A 23,097-nucleotide genomic window follows, 5' to 3' on the forward strand; every position below is an offset into this window, starting at 1 on the left:
AGAAGACATGTGAACAGCCAACAGATACATGAAAAAATGCTAAACATCACTGACCATTAGGGCAATGAAAATTAAAACCACAATGAGATATCACCTCATTCCTATTAACATGGCTGTTTAATCAAAAAGATGAAAAATAGCAAGTATTGGCAAGGATGTGGAGAAAAGGAAATCCCTGTACACTGTTGGTGAGAATGTAAATTAGTACGGCCATTATGGAAAACTGTTTGGATGTTTCTCAAAAACTAAAAATAGAATTACCATATGATTCAGCAATCCTACTTCAGGGTATTTACCCAAAAGATTTGAAATTATATGTCAAGGAGTTGTCTGCATTCTCATGTTCATTACAGCACTGTTCATAATGGCCAAGTTATGGAATCAATCTAAGTGTCCGTCAGGGAATGAATGGATAAAGAAAATGTGGTATCCGTGCACAATGAAATACTACTCAGCCTTTAAAAATGAAGAAATTCTGTCATTTGTGACAACATGAGTGGAATTGTAGAACATTATGCTAAGGGAAATAAATGAAGCAACGGAAAGACAATATCATACATTGTGTCTTATCACATTATATGTGGAATCTAAAACAATTGAACTCATAGAATCAGAGAGTAAAATCATGTTTACCAGATGCTGGAACATAAGGAAATGAGAAGATGATAATCAAATGGTACAAAGCTTCAGTTAGGTAGGAGAAATGTTTTTTTTTTTCTTTTTTCCTTTTCTTTATTATTATTTTTTTGGGATCTATTGCACAGCACAGTGAATATAACTGTACTATAAATTTCAACATTAAGAGTAAATCTCAAATGCTCTCATCACAAAAATATGTCAAATATTTGAGGTGATGGATAGAATAATTATCTTGATTCAATCATTCTACAATTTATTCAAAAATCATAACATTCCTTTGTACCCCATAAACAACTATAATTTGTCAATAGATAGTAATTTTTTAAATTTGAAGTTAGAAACTCTATGTAAAATTTCCCCAGTGCCTCAAAATGATTGACTCTAATAATCACCCCTTCTAATTCAGCAGCCCTGAGTTTTACAATTACCAGTTCTTCTGATCCAAGCCTGATCCCTACAGTATTCTATATTATAAAAATAACCCCTCTGAAGGAGCTACATCTTAGTCCAAAAATGAGGCAGCAATGAAGAGAAAACTTGGAGACCAAAAGGCCAGCAGAAGTTCACAAAACTCAATTAGGTGCATACATGGTGAGAACAAATCAAAGCAGTCTGAAAGCATCTGTATTAGTCCAGCTCTGTTGCTTATAACAGAAATACCTGAAACTGGGTAATTTATAAAGAAACAATATTTACTGTTCACAGTTTCAAGGCTGGAAAGTACAAAGCCCAGGGAACACATCTGGCTAGGGCCTTGGTGGTTGTGACTCCACAGAGAAGCAGGTATCACATGACAAATACGGCAGGAACACAAAGAGAGAGATTCTCATGCACTCTCCTTTTAAAGCCATCAGAACCAGGCCTGTGACAACCATTAGACCATCATATGGAGTAATCCATTCACTAGGACATGGTCCTCATGAACTAATCACCTCTTCAAGGCCCCATCTTTCAATTACCCGTAATAGGATTTCCCATCCTCAGTGGTTATATTGAGGTTTAAGCTTCAGTGAGTTTGGGAGCACATTTAATCCACAGCAGCATCTGATAAAATTCAGCTTATAAGGAGCTTTTTTTAGTTTTGTACTCCCTTCCTTATCTCAAAATTTATACCTCTATTATAATAATGTTCTACTCTGGTATTTGCCGGTCTCTAGTCAATGGTATTCAATTTTTCTAACCACTTTTTAAAAATTCCTATATTCTTAGCTGTTTCACCATTGTTGAAATTAATTTTAATTTCTGGATCAACTTACCTACATTTTCTTCCTTTGTTCTGAATTTATTGAACATCTTTTATGACAGACCAAGCACTGAGGTTATCATAATGAAAATACAGACCTTGTGAATGACCCCCATATTTTGCCTACCATCTAAGAAACACACAGATAAGTAACAGGCAATGGTAATAATTGCTGTGACCAAGGACATAGTGACATACAGAATGACTACATAAAGAATGATGTCTGCATTGCCTAACCTAAACTTGTCAGCAAATCCTCATGAAAGAGAGTGACGCTTAAGCTTCGTAGGTCCTGGGATCCGACCATGACTGTCACAAGTAGTTTAAATTGGTGAAATAGGAGTCAGAGCAGGATGTGTAGCTACTATCGTGGTGGCAGAAAACATTAATACCTTTTGACCTTGACGATTTCACCGTGGTTTGCTAGGGAGAATATTTTTTTCCTGCTTACATGGTACAATGGTTAATTTTACATATCAGCTTGATTGGGCCACATGGTGCCCAACATTTGGCCAAACACTGTTCTGGGCTTGTCTAAGAGAGAATCTTGACTAATACATGTGGCTCTATTGAAATGGGATGTAATAATGTGTTCTTTCCTGAATCTAAGGCACTTTGTACCTTCTGAAGAATGTAGGGCATTTTTATGATCATATTTCCATTACCACCCCTATTCCATTAATTACTAATTTTTGTTTTTCTGAATAGTTTCATTAAGTAAGAAATACCCATTATGCTACTTGCTCATTTTTTTGCTCTGAAGCAAAGAGGACCCAAAATGAGTGCTCTTAGATGGATTTCTTTTTTATCCCTCAGTATCTGTCATTTTTATTTTTAAATGACAAATAATAAGCTAAAATATTCTAACTTTTGTTTTAGGCTGTCTGGATCATAAGTACAGTCATTAGCAAGTTCAGAAATACCAAATACTGTTGTGAAATAATGACAACCAAGTGAGACAGCATTATACCACATAGGTAAATATTTAACAATAAATATATTTGACCTATTAATGCTGGAAATAATTGGTCTAAGAAAAATGTGATTACTTTTAGAAAATGCAGCTGTATTTATTATACTACATTTTTATTTATTTAGTGTTTAAATGATCTCAGCTGTTTATTATTTGTTTTGATTCCAAGTAAACAATAAAGCCAGCCTTTTCTGTTCACTGAATTTTACAACACAATAAAATGAAATAAAAAAAATTCCTTGAAGGAATGCAGACAATTATCTTTCACTATTTTCAATCTTTGTATCACAATTCCTAGTAGTTAAATGGATTCTGGCAAACAAATGGGAAACCTACATCTTTATTAACCCTCTTTAAGCAATAAATCTTTGACCATGTTCATCCTTACAGTGAAGATTTTTTAAAAAATAAATTATGTATGAATGACTGTATTTCAGTTAACTGATATAAAATTTAAGTAGATTTTGATAATTTCACATCCTAAAACACGATCTACTTCTATGCTTTTGGCTGCCTCTACTAAATGGAAAACAGCTAATACTAAAGGAGTACATATTGATAAAGAGATTAGGAACAGGCATATGTTAATTCCAATTTAATTCTTTATGCTCATATACTTCATTAACTCATGATTCCTGAATTTGCTTGCGTCTTTAATATGAAAAATAAAGACTCATCTTGTGAAAGTAAAGACATATGACAGGCTCACTAATTTTTTTAAAAAATCTTTACTTTCAAGTGTAAATTCTGTTGAATTTCAGTTCTAGATATTCACTAAACTGGAAGGAATGCCTTTATACTGAATTGAGGTGGAAGAGCAAAATGAGTTGAAATATTTTTCTCTTTCTTTCCAAGAGCTCTCTATAATTGTGTTGCAAAATTCACTTTTTCATATTTACAGTACAAATGTTACTAACATTGCCAAGCAATGTCAATTCTCTGTATGTTTGAAACCTTATAAAACTGAAAAACAAAGATGGCTTTTCTTATTGGTAAAAAAGCAAACTGCATTACTTTAATAACGCTTTTAGAGCTATCCTCTGGAACCAGCACATCAAATTCAGAAAGCATTCTCACCTTGAACAAGAATAAATGCAAACCAATGGAATGAATGAAATTTATGAAATAAAAGTCCAAATGAACTTTCAGCTTTAGCAGTCAGATGTTTGTTTATAGGATGATGTTCAGTGATTCAGAAAAGCCTGGCTAGAAGCTAATCCCCTACGATGCACTCACCTCTCCTTACCCTTTCTAGAAGCAGTTCTGTGGGGTAAAATTACATGCTGCAGGAGATGCAGAAAAATAATTGTGTAAAGTGGCAAAACAGAGTCCTGCCTACAGGAGTGACAAATGAGAGCAATTGGACCCCACTTCTTGAGAGACCCCACAGCCCCAGGAACCAGGTACCATCTTGAGAGACCCCACAGCCCCAGGAACCAGGTACCTCTTCCCCTTATTTCATGTACAGTAAGGCGGTAGTTCTGTTTGTGCTTTAAGACTCACTATTTCCATGCATATAAACACCTGATGACAATCTCCAACTCTTTTGTATGCACGAGTATGAAATTAGCCTTCCTCATTTCCATAAATATCTGCTGGCAAAACTATATTCATTTTAAGCCTTTCTTTTTTTCCCACAAGCTTTTTATTTTCCATTTCAGCCTGTCTTTGATACTGACTTGCCAAATGCCCACTTGTCTAATATCTTAAGGATCAGGGAGTATTTAAGTTTTTAGAGATTCCATACTTTCTGTGGTTAAAATGATTATAAATAACATGGATTGAGTTATTTGTCTTGGAGTTGGGCAGTATTTGGTACTGGGTAACGATCACTCATATCTAATGTTCATTCTTGATACTTATCTATTGTTTTGAAAAAATCTTAATGCTTGCTTACACTACAAGACTTTATTTCCACAAATTTGAGCTTCAATTGGAATTGTTTCTGAGGAGGCAGCCAGTCTAGGTTATCCATGTATAAATAACATTATCCATGTATAAATAACAGACACAGAGAAAAGAGCAGGATAGATGGCAGTTAGTACAAGTCATTCACGTGGTTGAAACACCTGAGAGGGAAAACAAACGTGTAACACAGAGAGAGAAATGGATGCTAATGTATGATCTTGCAAAAAATGCTTTGTACTTCCAAAAAAGAAAGAAGAGCAGAAGAAAACAAATTATCTTAAAATAAACATGATATAGAGACTAGATCTTACTTATTTTTCTATGCAGGATCAATATGAAAGTTCTTAAAAATTTTTTCTAATACATATTTACATCGCAGTAATGATCAAGAAAAACTTAATATTGATTTTGTGAGAAACAAAAATTAGCATGGATCCTGACACCTATCCTTAATAATTTGAAACAATTATCTATGGTCTACAGTATCTATAATAGGAATTTCAAAACTCTGACTAGGCTGAGAGGAACTATCCATATAAACAGCATTACTTCAGTATTTGGTAACCAAAATGCTTACTAGAGTGTCTGAAAGTACTTTGGACATTAGTAAAAAGGAAAAACTAACTTGACCTTACAGACACTTGAAGGTGTTCTTACAAAATACTGATGTGAATATATAGGTCACATGTTATTGATCAGGGATTTCTTAAGCAATGCTATCCTTGAGCTGCTGCACACAAAGGGAATGTTAAGGGGAATATTAAAGGGAATGTCAAGGTTAAATTAAAAATTAGAATGACATTCATATTTCTAATAGGCAGAGTCTGTTTTTAGATTGGGCTTCAATCACAGTTACTATTTTGCTAAAGAAGAAAATGTGCTTCTCTTCCACCCGCTGTGTTTTAGACAGTGCAGACAAGTTCATGGACATAGAGAGTGATGCAAACAGAAAATAGTAAAAGTGAAGATTTTCTCACTGTGAAAAACAAGCAGCAATGTTCAGAGTGCATATGAAGGAGAAAATCTCTGAAGGGGAATCTCAGCTTTGAGTTTCCAACTAGATTTATTAATTTCCTAGTGGAATATCAGTGCGGAAATCTAGCCTTTGTTGAGAGAGAAAGGGGCTTTCTAAATTCCAAAGAGAGTTTATATAAAAAGAGCAAAGCTTAGAGACAAAGTAGAGCATACAAGGGCTGTGACATAGAAGAGATACCGGACTCACGGTATGCAGGAGAGGCTTCTAGCAGTGGACTGGTGAGCAGAGGGGACAGACAATGCCTCCTACAGCTCTGCACAGGGTCAGGTAAGAAGGCAGAGAGAAGAGAGAAAGCATGGGGTAAGTTAAACACAAGCACAGGGGTCTCGTTTCCTGTTTCCACTTGTTTCCCTGCCATTCAACAGAATAGTTTTGCCAGTGCAAAATGTAAGTTTTAGAGAAATTAAGAAAATTAGAATTTTACACATCTGCCTTAAGTTCAAAGCCTGCTTCTCTAATATTGATGACCTCTGATAGCTTTTTTGGCTTATAAACTTTATCTTTTCTCTATCTTTATCTAACCTTTTCCTCTATATTAGCTGCTTTGGGCTCAGGACCTTATTTGGAACAATGTATTTTGAGTAAGGACTTTGCTCCAAAATGAAGGTTGTATCCCTTTTCCAGGGCTGCCTTAACTGAGTGTACAACCTGGGCAGCTGAAAGTAAAAGAAATGTATTATCTCAGAATTCTAGAGTCCAGAAGTGTGAAATCAAGGGACTGGGAGGACCATATTTCCTCTAAAGCCGGTAGGGAAAAATCCTTCCTCACTTCCTCCTGGCTTCAGGTAGTTTGCCAGCAATTCTTGGCATTCTTTGGTTTGCAGCTATAACATTTTAATCCCCGACTCTTGACTCTGTCGTTATGTGGTATTCTTCATTTATGTCTTCAAATGTCATCTTCCTATTCTGACAAGAACACCAGTGATACTGTATTAGAACCTACCCTAATGCCTCATCTTAACTTGATTACACCTGCGAAGACACTATTTCCAAACAAGTTCACACTTAGTCACCAGGGCTGAGAACTTCAACATGTCTTTTTGATGAACACAATCCAACATATAACGGAGGTAAAAAGGAAGAAAACTCCCCACATGCTTCCTCTAGGGCATCTCTAAAGTCCTCCATTTGTGACTGAAGAAAAACTGGTACGTAGCACTGTCCAGGGCACATCAGCTTCCTGAAAAGAGTTGGAAATTTCTCCAGAGATACCCAGTTTTTCTATAGGTCAGAATAGACAGTGGATGGATTCTGTGATACCAGCTGTGCTGAACTATGACTTGTGTATACAGTCAAACACTGATCCTTTTTCTTTTTCTTTTTAATTGAAACATAATTGATGAATGCATAAGAAATTAAATAAATATAATTGATTGTGTCAGATTGTCAAGTTTGTATCTTAGTATTCATTTTGGTTTTCTGGCAATAACAACTGTTATTTCCTTGAAAAGTTTATCATACTCTAGGGCAAGATGTAGTGAAATAATATATTTATAACAAAAATTTTTCACCGATGAATACAACATTTAACTACATAAAAAATCAATTAAATAGTACTTGCATACCTGGAAAGAGTACAGGCCCCCTCAAGAGAGAAGTGAGGGAGAAAAAAGGAGGCACTAACTGAAAAAATCTGAAAGTGAAACAGTGACAGCTATGTCAGGGAAAAGAAAATATAACTTGCCCCCCCAACAGTTATTGGTTCTTTGAAGACATGCCAACAAGGTCTCTAAAGGTACTCTTTGCCAAAAATATCTCAGTTGAATGCACTTGCCTAAGGAGACAGAATGAAGAAAGGTTAGAATGCTTGGTCTGTCCCAGATACCTGCTGTTGCCTCAGGAGGTGTAAGGAAAGAAGGAAAGGTGGGCAAGTGCTTTTAAAAAGAAATGAGCTTTGTTAATAACAATTCCTCAGTACCAAGTGGTGTAGGCAGGGATAAGGCTCAAAACAAATAGGGACAGAATAAGGCTCCAGACAACGCATACCTAAGGTGACAATGTTAACAATCAAAAGAAATTTAAGAAGAGGAAATGAGTGGTGCTTGAAAAAACTGAACAATTGAGCTGCAAGAGGCATTTCTGATTTGACCATTCTAGAGATATGGATCTTAATATTTGAAGAATATTTTGAAGGTCTTAGAGATTAATATCGATTATTTGCAACAGATTGAGGTTTCAAAAAGCAGCCTTTCAGAAAAGAACTTTCTGCTGTGGAAGAACCTTCAATGTATTTGGCAGAAAACTATAAATTAATTCTTAACACTTAGAAATATATGTGTGTAAGCACAGACATATATAAGTATTTTTATATAATTATGGAAAAATTTGAGGAGAATTATATGTGTCTATATCAATAAAAATCATTGAAACAACTACTGAATAAAATTTTGTTAAAATGTATATTGGAAAAAGAAAAACTTGTTTAATATCAAATTGTGGCAAAATAATGGTGACAATATTATTCTTCAATATTTAATCTCTCCTTTAGTAAATTGATTTTGGTCTAAATAAATAGATTTAACTACCTAATATTAGTTATACTCAGTTAAAATGCAAAATTTAGCCATATTCAAAAATTGTTGAGCATCATTACCTTATAGAAAATGAAAAATACTTTAGCTATGATGCAAAGTCTCAGAAAAAATAACAGAATGCACACTTGCGTGATTGTTGTACCTTTTATGTTTATTCCCTTTTTTTAATTAAAACATAATAGACTGTACATTTCTCTGGGGTACAGCTTTGACTATCAATACCTGTGTCCAATAAGTGATGCTCAAGTCAGGATAATTAGTATATTAAACATTACACAATGTAATCATTGTTGTGGTCCTTTACTAATTTCTCGCGAACCTCCTCCACCCCTCCCCATTTCACACCTCTTCTGGCCTCAGTTCTGTTCTCTCCTTTCGAAAGTTCAAAAAGTTATTGTAATGGTTATACCTTTCTTTCTTTCTTTTTTATTTGTTTATTTTTTAGCTCCCACTTGTGAGTGAGGAAACGTGGTATATCTCTTTCTGTGCCTGGCTTGTTTCATTTAGCATAATTTTCTCCAAGTTCATCCATATTCTGCAAATAGCAGAATTTCATTCTTTTTTATGATGGGGTAGTATTCCATTGTGTATATATACCATATTTTCCTTATCAAGTCATCCCTTGATGGACATTTAGATTGATTCCAACTCTTGGCTATTATAAATAGAGCTGCAATAAACATGGGAGTGCAAGTATCCCTTCGACATGATGATTTCTATTCCTTTGGGTATATGCCCAGTAGTGGGATTGATGGATCATATGGAAGTTCCATCTACAGTTGTTCTGAGAACCTCCATACATTTACCATAATGGCTGCACTAATTTACAGTCCCATGAACAGTGCAGGAGCGTTCCCTTTCCTCCACATCCTTGCCAGTGTTTGTTATACTCTGTCTTTTTATAATAGCCAGTCTAACTGCCATGAGATGATAGTTCAATGTGGTTTTGATTTGCATTTCTTTGATGCTTAATGATATGGAGTCACTTGTATATCTTGTGGGCCATTTGTGCATCTTCCTTTGAGAAATGCTTATTCAGCTCCTTTGGCCATTTTTTAATTGGGTTACGTTTTCTTATTGTTAAGTTGTTTCAGGTCCTTTCATATTCTGGATATTAATCTTGTGTCAGATGTATAGTTTGCAAATATTTTCTCCCATTCTGTAGGTTGCCTTTTCACTCTGTTAATTATTTCTTTTGCTATGGAAAAGTTTTTAGTTTGATATAATCCCATTTGTTTATTTTTCTTTTGTTTCCTGTGCTTTTGGGGTCTTATTCATTAAGTCTTCACCCACTCCTACTTCCTGAAGTTGTTCCTATGTTTTCTTCTAGGAATTTTATAGTTTCAGGTCTTATATTTAAGTCTTTAATCCATTTTGAGTTGACTTTGGTACATGGTGAGAGCTATGGGTCTAGTTTCATTCTTCTACACATGTATATCCTATTTTCTCTGCACCATTTGCTGAATAGGCTGTCCTTTCCCCAGTGTATGTTCTTGGTGTCTTTGTCAAAGATCAGTTAGCTATAAGTATGTGGGTTGATTTCTGGATTCTCTGTTCTGTTCTGTTAGTCTGACTGTATTTATGCCTGTACCATGCCATTTTAGTTTTACAGTTTTGTAGTATAATTTGAAGTCAGGTAGTATAATGCCTCTGGCTTTTTTTTTTTTTTTTCTTTCTTTCTTTTTCTTTTCTTTTTGCTCAGGATTGCTTTGGGTATTCAGGGTCTTTTTTGTTCCATATGAATGTTAGGATTGCTTTTTCTATTTCTGTGAAGAATGTCATTGGCATTTCAATGGGAATTGCATTGAATCTTTAGACCATTTTGGGTATGGGTAGTACAGACGTTTTCACAATGTTAATCCTTCCAATCCCAGAGTGTGGAATGTCTTTCCATTTTTTGTGTCCTCTTTGATTTCTTTCAGCAGTGATTTGTAGTTCTCATTATAGAAATTTTTCACCTCTTTGGTTAAATTTATTTGTAGATACTTTATTTTGGGGATGACTGCTGTAAATGGGTTTCCTTTCTTGATTTCTTTTTTCTGCTAGTTCTTTATTGGAGTATTAAAATGCTACTGATTTTTGTGTGTTGATTTTGTATCCTGCAAATTTACTGAAATAATATATCAACTCTAGAAGTTTTTTTGGGTTTTGTCATTGTTGTTGTTTTAATGGAGTCTTTAGGTTTTTCTATATATATAGGATCATGACATCTGCAAACAGGGACAGTTTGACCTCATCTTTTCCAGGCCCTTTCTTTCTTTCTCATGCCTGATTGTTCTGGCTAGCACTTCCAATAGTGCATTAAATAGGAGCGATATGAGTGGGTATCCTTGTCTTGTTCCTGTTTTGAAAAGCTGAAAGGCATTCAGGAAGATGTTGGTGGTGGGTTTGTCACATATGCCTTTTATGGTGTTCTTTTTCTTCTATACCTGATAGGCTGAGAGTGTTTACCATGAAAGTATGTTAAATTTTGTCAAGTGCTTTTTCTGCATCTATTGAGGTACTCATATGCTCTTTGCCCTTGATTTTGTTGATGTGCTGTATTACTTTATTGACTTACATAATATACTGGACCATCCTTGCATCCATAGGATAAATCCCACTAGATCATGGTGTAAAATTTTTTTATGTGTTGCTGTTTTCTGTTTGCTAATGTTCTGTTGAGAATTTTTGCATGTATTTTCATCAGAGATATTGGCCTCTAGTTTTCTTTTCTGATTTTGTCTTTGTCAGGTTTTGGTATCGGGGTAATTCTGGCCCCATAGAATGAGTTTGAGAGAATGGCCTCTGTTTCAATTTTTTTGGAATAGCTCAAAAAGAATAGGTATTAATTCCTCTTTAAAGGTTTGGTAGTATTCAGCAGTAAAGCCATCCTGTCCTGGGCTTTTTGTTGGGAGACTGATGATTCTGCTTAAATCTCATTGCTTGTTATTGGTCTGTTTAGGTTTTCTATTTCTTCTTGGTTCAGTCTTGGTAATTTGTATGTGTCCAGAAAAGCATCCATTTTTTCCAAGTTTTCAAATTTGTGGTGTGTAGTTGCTTATAACTGTCTGTAATGATTCTTTGTATTTTGGTCATGATGGTTGTGATGTTTTCTTTTTCATTTCTAATTCTTGTTATTTGGGTCATCTCCCTTCTTTTTTTAGTTAGCCTAGCTAATGACTTATTTTGTTTTATCTTCTTAAACAAGCAACTTTTTCTTTCATTGATTTTTGTATTGTTTGGGGGGTCTTTATTTCATTTAGTTCTGCTTTATTCTTAAGTATTTCTTTCTGTCTACTAATTTTGAGGTTGGATTGTTCTTGCTTTTCTAGTTCTTTGAGGTATAGTTTTTGGTTATTTATCTGAATCTTTCTGTCTTGATGGAAGCATTTATTGCATAAACTTTTCTCTTAGTAGTGCTTTTGCAGTTTTCCACAGTTTTTGCTATAATGTGTCTTTGTCTTTGCTTGTTTCAAGAAATTTTTTCATTTCCTGTTTAATTTCTTCTTGGACTCATAGGTTGTTCAGGAGCATATTGTTTAATTTCCATGTATTTATATAGATTCCAGAATTGTGTTTGTTATTGATTTCTAGTTTTAATCTTTGTGGTCAGAAAATATACATGAAATGATTTCAGTTTTTTAAAATTTGTTCAGACTTGATTTGTGACCTAACATGTGATCTATCCTGGATAATGTTCCATGTGCTAATGCAAATAATGTATATTCTGTAGTTGTTGGATGAAATGTTCTATAGATATCAGCCAGGCCCAACTGGTCTAAAGCATAGTTTACATCCTATGATTCTCTGCTGTTTTGTTGCCTAGATGATCTGTCCAGTGCTGAGAAAGGTGAGTTCAGATCCCCAACTATTATCATATTGGGGTCCATCTCTTTCTATAGGACTAATAGTGTTTGCTTTATATATCTTGGTGCTGTAGTGTTGGGTATATACATATTTATGATTATTATGTCTTCTTCCTGTATAGATGCCCTTGTCATTATTTAGTGGCCTTCTTTGTCCCTCTTCATGGTTTTTAGTTTAAAGTCTATATTTCCTATACCAGAATAGCTACTCCTGTTCATTTTTTGGTTTCCATTTGCATGGTATATATTTTTCCATCCCTTTACTAATAGTCTGTGCATGTCTTTACAGATTACACGAATCTCTTGAAGACAGCATATAGTTCGGTACACCTTTTACCCTACTCAGTTCATCTGTCTTTTGAATCTGGAATTTAACCCATTTACGTTTACGGTTGTTATTGAAAGGTATTGTCTAACTCCTATCTTTCTATCAATTTTAATTTGAATGTCTTTACTATCTTTTGTTCCTTTCTTCCCCTTATAGTGTCTTTGATGTTTGTTGATTTTTTAAGGTGGTAAGATACAGTTTCTTACTCTTTCTCATTTGCATTTTTTTTCATGGGTTTTGTTCTTTCTTATGCATACAGGGTAGTGATTATCGTTTTTTGGATTCCAGATGGAAGACTCCATTGAGGCTTTCTTATAGGACTGGTGATGTGGTGGATACCCCCCAGTTTTGTTTGTCAGGGAAATACACTATTTCTCCCTCATTTCTGAAGGATAGTTTTAATGGGTATAATATTCTTAGATGGCAGTTTTTATCTTTTAGAATTTTATATGATCCTATTCTCTTCTGGCATGTAGAGTTCCAGTTGAAAAGTCTGATGGGAAGTAGTTTATAGATGACTAGGCATTTTTCTTTCTTTCTTTTTTTTTTTTGCTTGCAAATTTTATTTTATTCTTTTATCGTCTTTTATTTATTTATTTTTATTTTATATTATTTTGTCAATATACAATGTGGTTGATTATTGTGGCCCATTACCAAAACCTCCCTCTCCCTCCTTCCTCCCAACAACCTCATATCTGTTCACTTGTTGTATCAACTTCAAGGAATTGTAATAGTTGTGTCTTCATCCCTCCGCCCGCCCAGTTTACTTGTGTATTTATTTATTTTTAGCTCCCACCAATAAGTGAGAACATGTGATATTTGACTCATTTCAGTTAATATAATTCTCTCTAGGTCCTTTCATGTCATTGCAAATGGCAGTATTTCATTCTTTTTTATAGCAGAGTAGTATTCCATTGTGTAGATATACCATATTTTTCGTATCCGTTCATCCGATGATGGACATTTGGGCTGGTTCTAACTCTTAGCTATTGTAAAGAGTGCTGCAATGAACATTGGAGAACAGGTATACCTTCGACTTGGTGATTTCCATTCCTCTGGGTATATTCCCAGCAGTGGAATAGCTGGGTCATATGGTAGATCTATCTGCAATTGTTTGAAGAACCTCCATACCATTTTCCATAGAGGCTGCACCATTTTGCAGTCCCACCAACAATGTATGAGAGTTCCTTTTTCTCTGCAACCTCGCCAGCATTTATCATTCACAGTCTTTTGGATATTAGCCATCCTAACTGGGGTGACATGGTATCTCAGTGTGGTTTTGACTTGTGTTTCCTGAATGATGAGTGATGTTGAGCATTTTTTCATATGTCTGTTGGCCATTCGTATATCTTCCTTTGAGAAATGCCTATTTAGCCCTTTTGCCCATTTTTTAATTGGGTTACTTGTTTTTTTCTTGTAAAGTTGTTTGAGTTCCTTATATATTCTGGATATTAATCCTTTGCAAGATGTATACTTTGCAAATATTTTCTCCCACTCTGTTGGTTGTCTTTTAACTCTGTTAATTGTTTCATTTGCTGTGCAGAAGCTTTTTAGTTTGATATAATCCCATTTGTTTATTTTTCTTTTGGGGGCCAAGCTTTTGTGGTCATATTCATGGAGTCTATGCCCAGTCCTACTTCCTGGAGTGTTTCTCCTATGTTTTCTTTAAGAAATTTTATTGTTTCCAGGTGTACATTTAATTCTTTAATCCATTTTGAGTTGATTATAGTATATGGTGAGAAGTATGGTTCTAGTTTCATTCTCCTGCATATTGATATCCAGTTATCTCAGCACCATTTGCTGAAGAGGCAGTCTCTTCCCCAGTGTATAGGCTTGGTGCCTTTGTCAAAGATCAGAGGGCTGTAGGTGTGTGGGTTGATTTCTGGATTCTCTATTCTGTTCCATTGATCAATGTGTCTGTTTTTATGCCAGTGCCATGCTGTTTTGATTATTATAGCTTTGTAGTATAGTGTTATGCCTCCAACTTTATTTTTTTTTTGCTCAGCATTGCTTTGGCTATGTGTAGTCTTTTCTTATTCCATATAAATGTCTGTATAGCTTTTTTCCATTTCTGAGAAAAGTGTCATTGGAATTTTGATGGGGATTGCATTGAATTTGTATATTACTTTGGGTAGTATGGACATTTTCACAATGTTGATTATTACAATCCAAGAGCATGGGATATCTTTCCATCTTCTTGTGCCCTCTTTGATTTCTCTCAGCAGTGGTTTGTACTTCTCATTATAGAGATTTTTCACATCCTTGGTTTGCTTTATTCCTAAATATTTAATTTTGGGGGTGGCTATTGTGAATGGGCAAGCTTTCCTGATTTCTCTTCTACATGTTCACTGTTGGAGAATAGAAATGCTACTAATATTTTGTGTGTTGATTTTTTATCCTGTAATTTTGCTGGAATCACATATCAACTCCAAGAGTTTTATTGTAGAGGTTTTAGGCTGTTCGATATATAGGATCATATCATCCACAAATAAGGACAGTTTGACTTCATCTTTTCCAATCTCAATGCCCTTTATTGTATTCTCTTCTCTGATTGTTCTAGCTAGTCCTTCCAACACTATGTTGAATAGAAGTGGTGAGAGTGGGCATCCTTGTCTAGTTCCTGTTCTTAAAGGAAAAGCTTTCAGCTTTTCCCCATTCAAGATGATATTTTCAGTGGGTTTACATATATGGCTTTAATTATTTTGAGATACTTTCCATCTATACCTAACTTATAGAGTGTCTTTATCAAGATCAAGTGTTGAATTTTATCAAATGCTTTTTCAGCATCTATAGAGATGATGATATGGTCCTTGTGTTTGATTTTATTAATATGGATAACACATTTATTGATTTGCGTATGTTGAACCAACCTTGCATTCCTGTATGAATCCCACTTGATCATGTTGTATAATTTTGCATATGTGTTGCTGTATTCTGTTAGCTAATATTTTATTGAAGATTTTGAGTCTATATTCATCAAGGATATTGGCCTGTAGTTTTCTTTTTTAGTTGTACCTTTACCTGGTTTTGATATCAGGATGATGTTTGTTCCATAGAATGTGTTTTGGAGAATTGCCTCTGATTCAATCTTTTGGAATAGTTTGTAGAAAATTGGTGTCAATTCCTCTTTAAGTGTTTGGTAGAATTCTGCTATGAATCCATCTGGTCCTGGCCTTTTCTTTGTTGGGAGCCTTCTGATAACATCTTCAATCTCTTTTATTGTTATTGGTCTGTTTAGATTTTCTACATCATCTTGGCTCAGTTTGTGTGTGTCCAGAAATTTATCTGTTTCCTCCAGATTTTCAAATTTGTTGGCATATAGTTGTTTATAGTAGTCTCAAATGATTCCTTGTATTTCAGAGGTATCAGTTGTAATATCACCTTTTTCATTTCTAATTTTTGTTATTTGGGTCTTCTCTCTTCTTTTTTTAGTTAGCTGTGCTAATGGTTTGTCAATTTTATTTATCTTTTCAAAAAACCAACTTTTTGTTTTATTGATTTTTGTATCTATTTTGGGGTTTCAATTTCATTCAGTTTTGCTCTGATCTTAATGATTTCTTTCCATCTGCTAACTTTGGGTTTGGATTGTTCTTGTTTTTCTAGTTCTTTAAGGTGAAGTTTTGGGTTGTTCACTTGCTTTTCATTATCCCACATGTTTTGGTGTGATGTATCATTGTTTTCATTAGTTTCAATAAATTTTTTGATTTCCTGTTTGATTTCTTCTTGGACCCATATGTCATTAAGTAGAATGCTGTTTAATTCCCATTTGTTTGTATAGTTTCCAGAATTTCATCTGTTATTGATTTCTAATTTTAATCCATTTTGGTCTGAAAAAATACATGGGACAATTCCAGTTTTTTTGAATTTGTTGAGACTTGATTTGTGACCTAACATGTGATCTATCCTGGAGAATGATCCATGTGCTGATGAGAAGAATGAATATTCTGTGGTTGCTGGATGGAATGTTCTGTAGATAACTTCCAAGTCCAATTGGTTTACCATATTGTTTAGATCTTGTGTTTCTCTGCTGATTCTTTTTCCTAGAAGATCTGTTCAATATTGATAGTGGAATGTTCAGTTCCCATGCTACTATGGTATTAGCATCTCTTTCTTTCGTTAGGCCTAATAGAGATTGCTCTATAAATCTGGCTGCTACAACATTGGGTGCATATACATTTATGACTGTTATGTCTTCTTGATGGATGAATCCTTTTATCATTATATAGTAGCCCTCATTATCTCTTTTTATGGGTTTTAGTTTAAAGTCTATTTTATCAGATATAAGAATAGCTACTTCAGCTTGTTCATCATTTCTGTTTGCATGGTAAATCTTTTTCCATCCTTTCACTCTTAGTCTATGTTAGTCTTTATAGGTGAGGTGGGTCTCTTGAAGGCAGTATATAGTTGAGTCCTCCTTTTTAACCCAGTCACCCAGTCTGTGTCTTTTGATTGGAGAATTTAATCTTTTTACATTAAGAGCTGTTATTGAAAAATGTTGATTTACTTCTAGCATTTTATTGATTTTTTTTTGGATGTCTTAAGTATCTTTTGTTCCTTTCTTTCTGATTTACTGTTTGGTTTCTTTGTTTGTTGGTCTCTTGTGTTTTAGATAAAGTATTTTTTTCTCTTCATTGTTGGCATTTTTATTTTACTAGTTGCTTTTGATTTTTCTTGAGTTTTTATGGCAGGTAGTTATTTTTCAGATACCAAATCCAGTACTCCCTTGAGAATTTCTTGTAAGGATGGTTATGTGGTAGTGAACTCCCACAGTTTTTGTTTGTCTGAGAAATATACTATTTGCCATTCATTTCAGAAGGATAGCCTTGTAGGGTAGAATATTCTTGGCTGGCAATCTCTGTCTTTAGTATTTGAATATATCATCCCATTCTTTTCTGGCATTTAGGGTTTGTGATGAAAAGTCTGATGTTAGTCTGATTGGGGCTCCCTTATAGGTGATTTGACACTTCTCTCTTGCAGCTTTTAAGATTCTCTCTTTGTCTTTGAATTTTGCCAATCTGATTATAACATGTCTTAGAAAAGACCTTTTTGGGTTGAATACAGTTGGGGATCTTTATGCTTCCCGAATCTGAAGATCTGTGTCTTTTTCTATACCTGGGAAGTTTTCTGCCACTATTTTGTTGAGTTATGTTTTCAATGCAATCTCTTTTTTCCTCCCCTTCTGGAATATCCATGACTCATATGTTTGAGAGGTTAAGGTTGTCTGATAGCTCTCTTAGATTTTCTTCAATGTTTTTATTTCTTTTTTCCTTTTTTTTTTTTGGTCTCTCTGTGTTATTTTGAACAGCCCATCTTCAAGGTCAGAAATTCTCTCTTCCACTTCTGCAAGCCTGCTGGTTCAACTCTCTTTTGTGTTTTTTATTTCATTGAATGAATTCTTCAGCTTGGCAAGCTCTGCTGCATTCTTTTTCATGGCATTGATTTCCTTGTACATTTCTTCTTTACGGTCCTGTATGCTTTTCCTGATTTCATCATGTTGTCTAGCTGAGTTTTCTTGTATCTCATTTAGTTTCCCTAGAATTATCACTCAAAATTCCTTGTCAGACATTTCAAGGGCTTCTTGTTCTATAGGATCTAGAGCTTGAGAGTTATTATCCTTTGTTGGTATACTTGCTTGATTTTTCATTTCTGGTATCTTTCCTTTGATGTTTAATCATTGTCACAAGGGATTTTCTGGTGCACTGGTTTGACACTATTGTCTGGCTAGGATACTGCTGGGGCTGCGAATTTGGCACAGCTGCCTCAGTGTCTGGTCAGTTGCCCACTGGTGCCTCAGGCACCTGGTTGCCTTGGTTCTTGAGCCTCTCTGGAGTGGCACCTTTCTGGTCAGAGTGCACTCACCTGGGCTGTGGATGGGTTCTGGCAGTGGCGAGGCCTATCTGCTTGGTCACACACTGGTGCCACGGGTGCATGGTCTCCATGGATCTCAGACCTCTCTGGTGAGGTGCCTCTCTGGTTGGTGCACACTCATCCAGGCTGGGGATGGGGTCTGGCAGTAGTGAGGCCTACCAGTTGGGTGCTGGTGCCACAGGGTGAGTGGTTTCTGCAGGACTTGGGCCTCTCCGGCGGGGTACCTCTCTGGTCAGTGTGCACTTGGCTAGGCTAAGGATGGGGTCTGGTGGTGGTGAGGCCTACCTGCTTGGTTGTATGTTTGTGCTGTGGGGTGCATGGTCTCTGCAGATCTTGAGCCTCTTCGGTGGGGCACCTCTCTGGTCAGCATGCACTCGGCCAGGCTGGGGACACTTTTCTGTTTCTGTTATTCAGATTCTCTCTTTGTCTTTGAGTTTTACCAGTTTGACTGTAATGTGTCCCCATAAAGACCTTTTTTTGATTGAATTGGTTTAGGGATCTTTGAGCCTCCTGGATCTGATGGTCTGTGTCTCTCCCAATACCTAGAAAATTTTTCACTATTTTTCATTGAATATATTTTCAATGTTTTTTCCTTTCTCCTTCCCTTCTGGAATAACCATGATTCAGATGTTCATGTGCTTAAGGCTGTCTGCTAGCTCTCTTAAATTTTCTTTCTTTTTTTTTCTTTTTCAGTCAGCCTGGGTTATATCAAAAATGTTGTCTTCAACAGCAGGAATTCTTTTATCTGCTTGCTGTAGCCTACTGCTTCATTTCTTGGTTTTGTTTTCTATTTCATTGAATGAATACTTCAGTTCCAGGAGTTCTGCTACATTTTTTTTATGGTATTAAACTCTGTAAATTTTCCCCTTCACATCCTGGAAGGTTTTCTCATTTCATTGTGTCACCTAACTGAATCTTCTTGTATCTCATTGAGTTTCCTTAAGATTGCTCCTTTTCATTCATTTCAAGGGTTTCCTAATGTATGGGTGTGGTACTTGAGAATTATTGTATTCCGTTGGTGGTGTCATATTTTCTTTTTTTTTTATTTTTGGTTTTTTGTATTTATAGTATCTCTATGCTGAAATCTGATCAAGCAGTTGCTTCTTCCTTGACTCTAAAGTGGACTTTCAGGATACAGACTTTCTATTGTAGATGTGTTTGATATTTGCCATTGAGTGGAATGTTTTAGTATTGATTCCACGTAAACACAGTAGGGTAGTTTCCATGTGAGTGCTTCAGCCATATTCAGTGTCAGAATTGCATGTGAGTGACTCTGTGGCCTAGGATTTGGGGTACTTAGTGATTCCTGGCTGAGGTGAGTGACAGTGTTGGGTCATCTAGAACATTGGCTAGCTCTCACATTCTTGGGAGAAGTCCCTGGGTGCCCTGTTACTCTTTGACAGGGGTGGGTGGCCTTGTGTGGCCTTGTTGGCTCCCTAGCTAATGTCCTGTGATCCTGATGGGTGCATTGAGGTATACTGAAGCTCCTCAGTTTGCATGCATGGCCTTGGGTAGGGTTTCTCTTTCCTCTTTCCCACAGGCAGAGGTTCCTCCAGAGTTCTTGCTTCCCTCAGTTGGGAGATGGGTTGACAGTGGAAGTTGGGAGTTTTCTTCCTTGCTGTATTTGGCAATCTGGGTATATTAGTCTTTTCTTTTTTTTTTTTTTTTTCCACTTATAACAAAATACCTGGAACTAGGGGACTTATAAAGCCAATGAAATTTATTGCTTACAATTTCTGAGGCTGGGAAGTCCAAAGTCCATCTGGTGGTGGCAACAGCAACCCAGGGGTCTCACATTGCAAGATGGTGGAAGCAGAGAGAGCAAAGACAGAGAAAGACAGACTCTTCTTAGGCCCGCAGAACCACGCCCGTGCCTACCATTTTTGATTCATTCACTACTGCATGGTCCTGCAATCCAATCACCTCTTCAAGGCTCTACTCTTCAGTTATCATAATAGGATTTCCTACCATCTTAACAGTCACAGTGTGGGCTAAGTTTCAAACACATAAAACTTGAGGGACACAATTCAATCTTCAACGAGCTTTGAGGGGACATATTTCAATCTACTACACTGGGTTTTTGCACTCTCTGGGAGTTCTATGTGTGTCTTTCCCCAGATCAGCGCATTTTCATGGGCTATGCATATACCCACCACCCCTAGGTGTGCTAATTTCTCCTGTGGTTTGGGCCACTGGGTCATGGGTCTGTGTTCACTTACCTCTTTTTCCAGACTCTGATAGTGACGCTTCTTGTATCAAATTCATCTAGTAATCAGTGGCCACTCTTGTTGTAGTAATGGTTGTGGTAGACGACCCACATGGTGGTGATGTTTGTGGCAGTGGCAGGCCACCTGAGCAATGTCCCTCATACTCCTGCCTTCTGTTGGCAGTGGCTACACTCAGCTTCTGAAGTCCTCACACTCCTGCCAGCCATGAGCAGGGACTTCTCTCAGCTTCTGAATGTGACTATGCCCTGCCAATCTGATTATTATAACTTAATTCATCATACAATTATACATAATATTACACATGTGCCAAAAATTGCACTAGGTACTGGACATTCAAAGAAAACTGAGTCTGTTGTCCTATATGAAATTATAGTCTAAAGAAGACAAGCAGAAACAGACTTTGCTGTGCATTCTAGTATATGTAATGTACAGTGGATTAAATGGCTCCCCAAAGTCATTGAAGCTTAATCCCCACTGTAACTGCTGAGGTTGGGTAATCCCATTACGGTAATTGATGGATAGAACCTTGAAGAGGTGATTAGATTGTGAAGACCATGCATAGTGAATGGATTAATAATGGTGGTCATGGGCATGGTTCTGAGGGCTTTAAAAGGACAGCATGTGAGAGTCTCTCTCTCTCTCTCTCACCTCTGACATTTTCACAATGTGATACCCTGCATCACTGAAATCACCACCAAAGAAGGCTTTCACCAGATGTACTCTGTGGGGTATGGACTATCCAGCCTCCAAAACTGTAAACAATAGATTGTTTTCTTGCAGATTACCCAGTTCAGATATTTTGTTATATGCAACAGAAATGGACTAATACATGATGTCAATAATAACAACAATAATAAGGGAGGACACTACAAGCTGATATTTCTTTAATTTAGTCCTGGCTAGAAAAGCATAAGTGAAGTTAGAAGCAGTCAATCTTAGCATTTAATGAGAAACACTGAAAAATAGGACTCTCTTTAAGAGGTGATGCTTCTTTCTCATAGACAAAGAAAAGGTTGAAGAATATATATCAGTTGCATAATATGTTGATTTAAAACTATACTTAATTCATTTTCTGCATCCTAAAATTTATATTTCTAAGTCTGTTTGTAATGAGGGAAAAGAGTTTTTAGTATGATTGTATAAGTAGCTCTTAGTCATGTGGAATAATAAGCATGATATTATAATTATGCAGCCATAATTACTAACACTTCGTTAATAAATTAAATATCTAGGAGAAAGGGCTTACTGTTAGGAAAACAGACATAAACAAGCTCACTGTTGGAAAACCTGGGTATATTATCAGTGTAATGAGAAGTTTCAGAGAAAAAATATCAAGGAAGGCTCCCAGCCTGGCATCCAGATGACTGGCACCTAAGCCAAATCTACTCCTTTTATCACTCCCCAACCAGGCTCTCTCAAAGTTCCTAAAATTCCTCATTCTTTCATTCTTTAGATGGAGCTGTTATAAGAAAATTTAGACAGAGAAAGAGACACCAGAAATATGCATCCCCACAGAGAGACAACCATGGAAAGAGAGAGCAAGAGGGCAGCCATCTGCAAGTCAAGGAGGCCTCAGGAGGAACCATCCTGGCCCTTAGACTTGCAGACTTCAGAACTGTGAGAAAATACATTTCTGTTCTTTAAACCGCACAGTGTGTGGTATTTTGTTATGGCAGCCTTAGCAAACTAACACATAGAGGAAGCAGGTTAATCAGATAATCATATACATAAAAGAAAAAAGTAAAATGAATGCTGGTAATATAAAGAAGTTGACATCCTTGATGAATTACGTAAGGAAGAATAGAGAGGGTCAGTGAATCCTGGAAGGCACCTGATGGAATGAGAAAGGGTGTGTTGTTAGATGAAACAAACAGAAGAGAAAAGCAAGAGAGAGTATTCAGGACCCCTTAGGCCATGTTGAGAATTTTCATCTTTCTCCAGAAAACAATGGAAAGCCATCAATTTTTTTTTTTAGCACAGAATGATATGTATGATTGGTTTTGCACCGTATCAATATCATTTAATCACAGTGCTCAGAATTCAATGCAGAGAACACTGGATTGCCAGTGACACTCCTTGCTGTGCCTAATTTGGAAACCCAGTTCCAGTAAGATTTGCACAATCTTGTAAACTACCACTCATTTTTTAATCAATTGTTTTAACAGTGATATTAGTTAGTTGTTTTTTACCTAGAGACTGAAAATCTGAGTTTTAGCACATTATATTGCCATGTAGTTTAATCTGTTTTTATATTCAGCATTATTTCAGATCACCTCACAAAAAAAATTAATAAAAATATTTTTTAACTTACTGTTTCACATATAAAAATTGTTTTTAAACTTCTAAGGGATAATGATTGATTTAATTACTTTTAGTTTTCCAGGTTAAATTTATATAATTTTCCTCCCATTTGAAGACCTAAAGTAAATCTATTTCATTAAACTAAGAAGTGTGATTGGATTCATTAAGAGAGACATGCACCCGAAAGCTGG

Source organism: Cynocephalus volans, chromosome 13 (genome assembly GCF_027409185.1).
Source record: "Cynocephalus volans isolate mCynVol1 chromosome 13, mCynVol1.pri, whole genome shotgun sequence".
In the NCBI taxonomy this organism is placed as follows: Eukaryota; Metazoa; Chordata; class Mammalia; order Dermoptera; family Cynocephalidae; genus Cynocephalus; species Cynocephalus volans.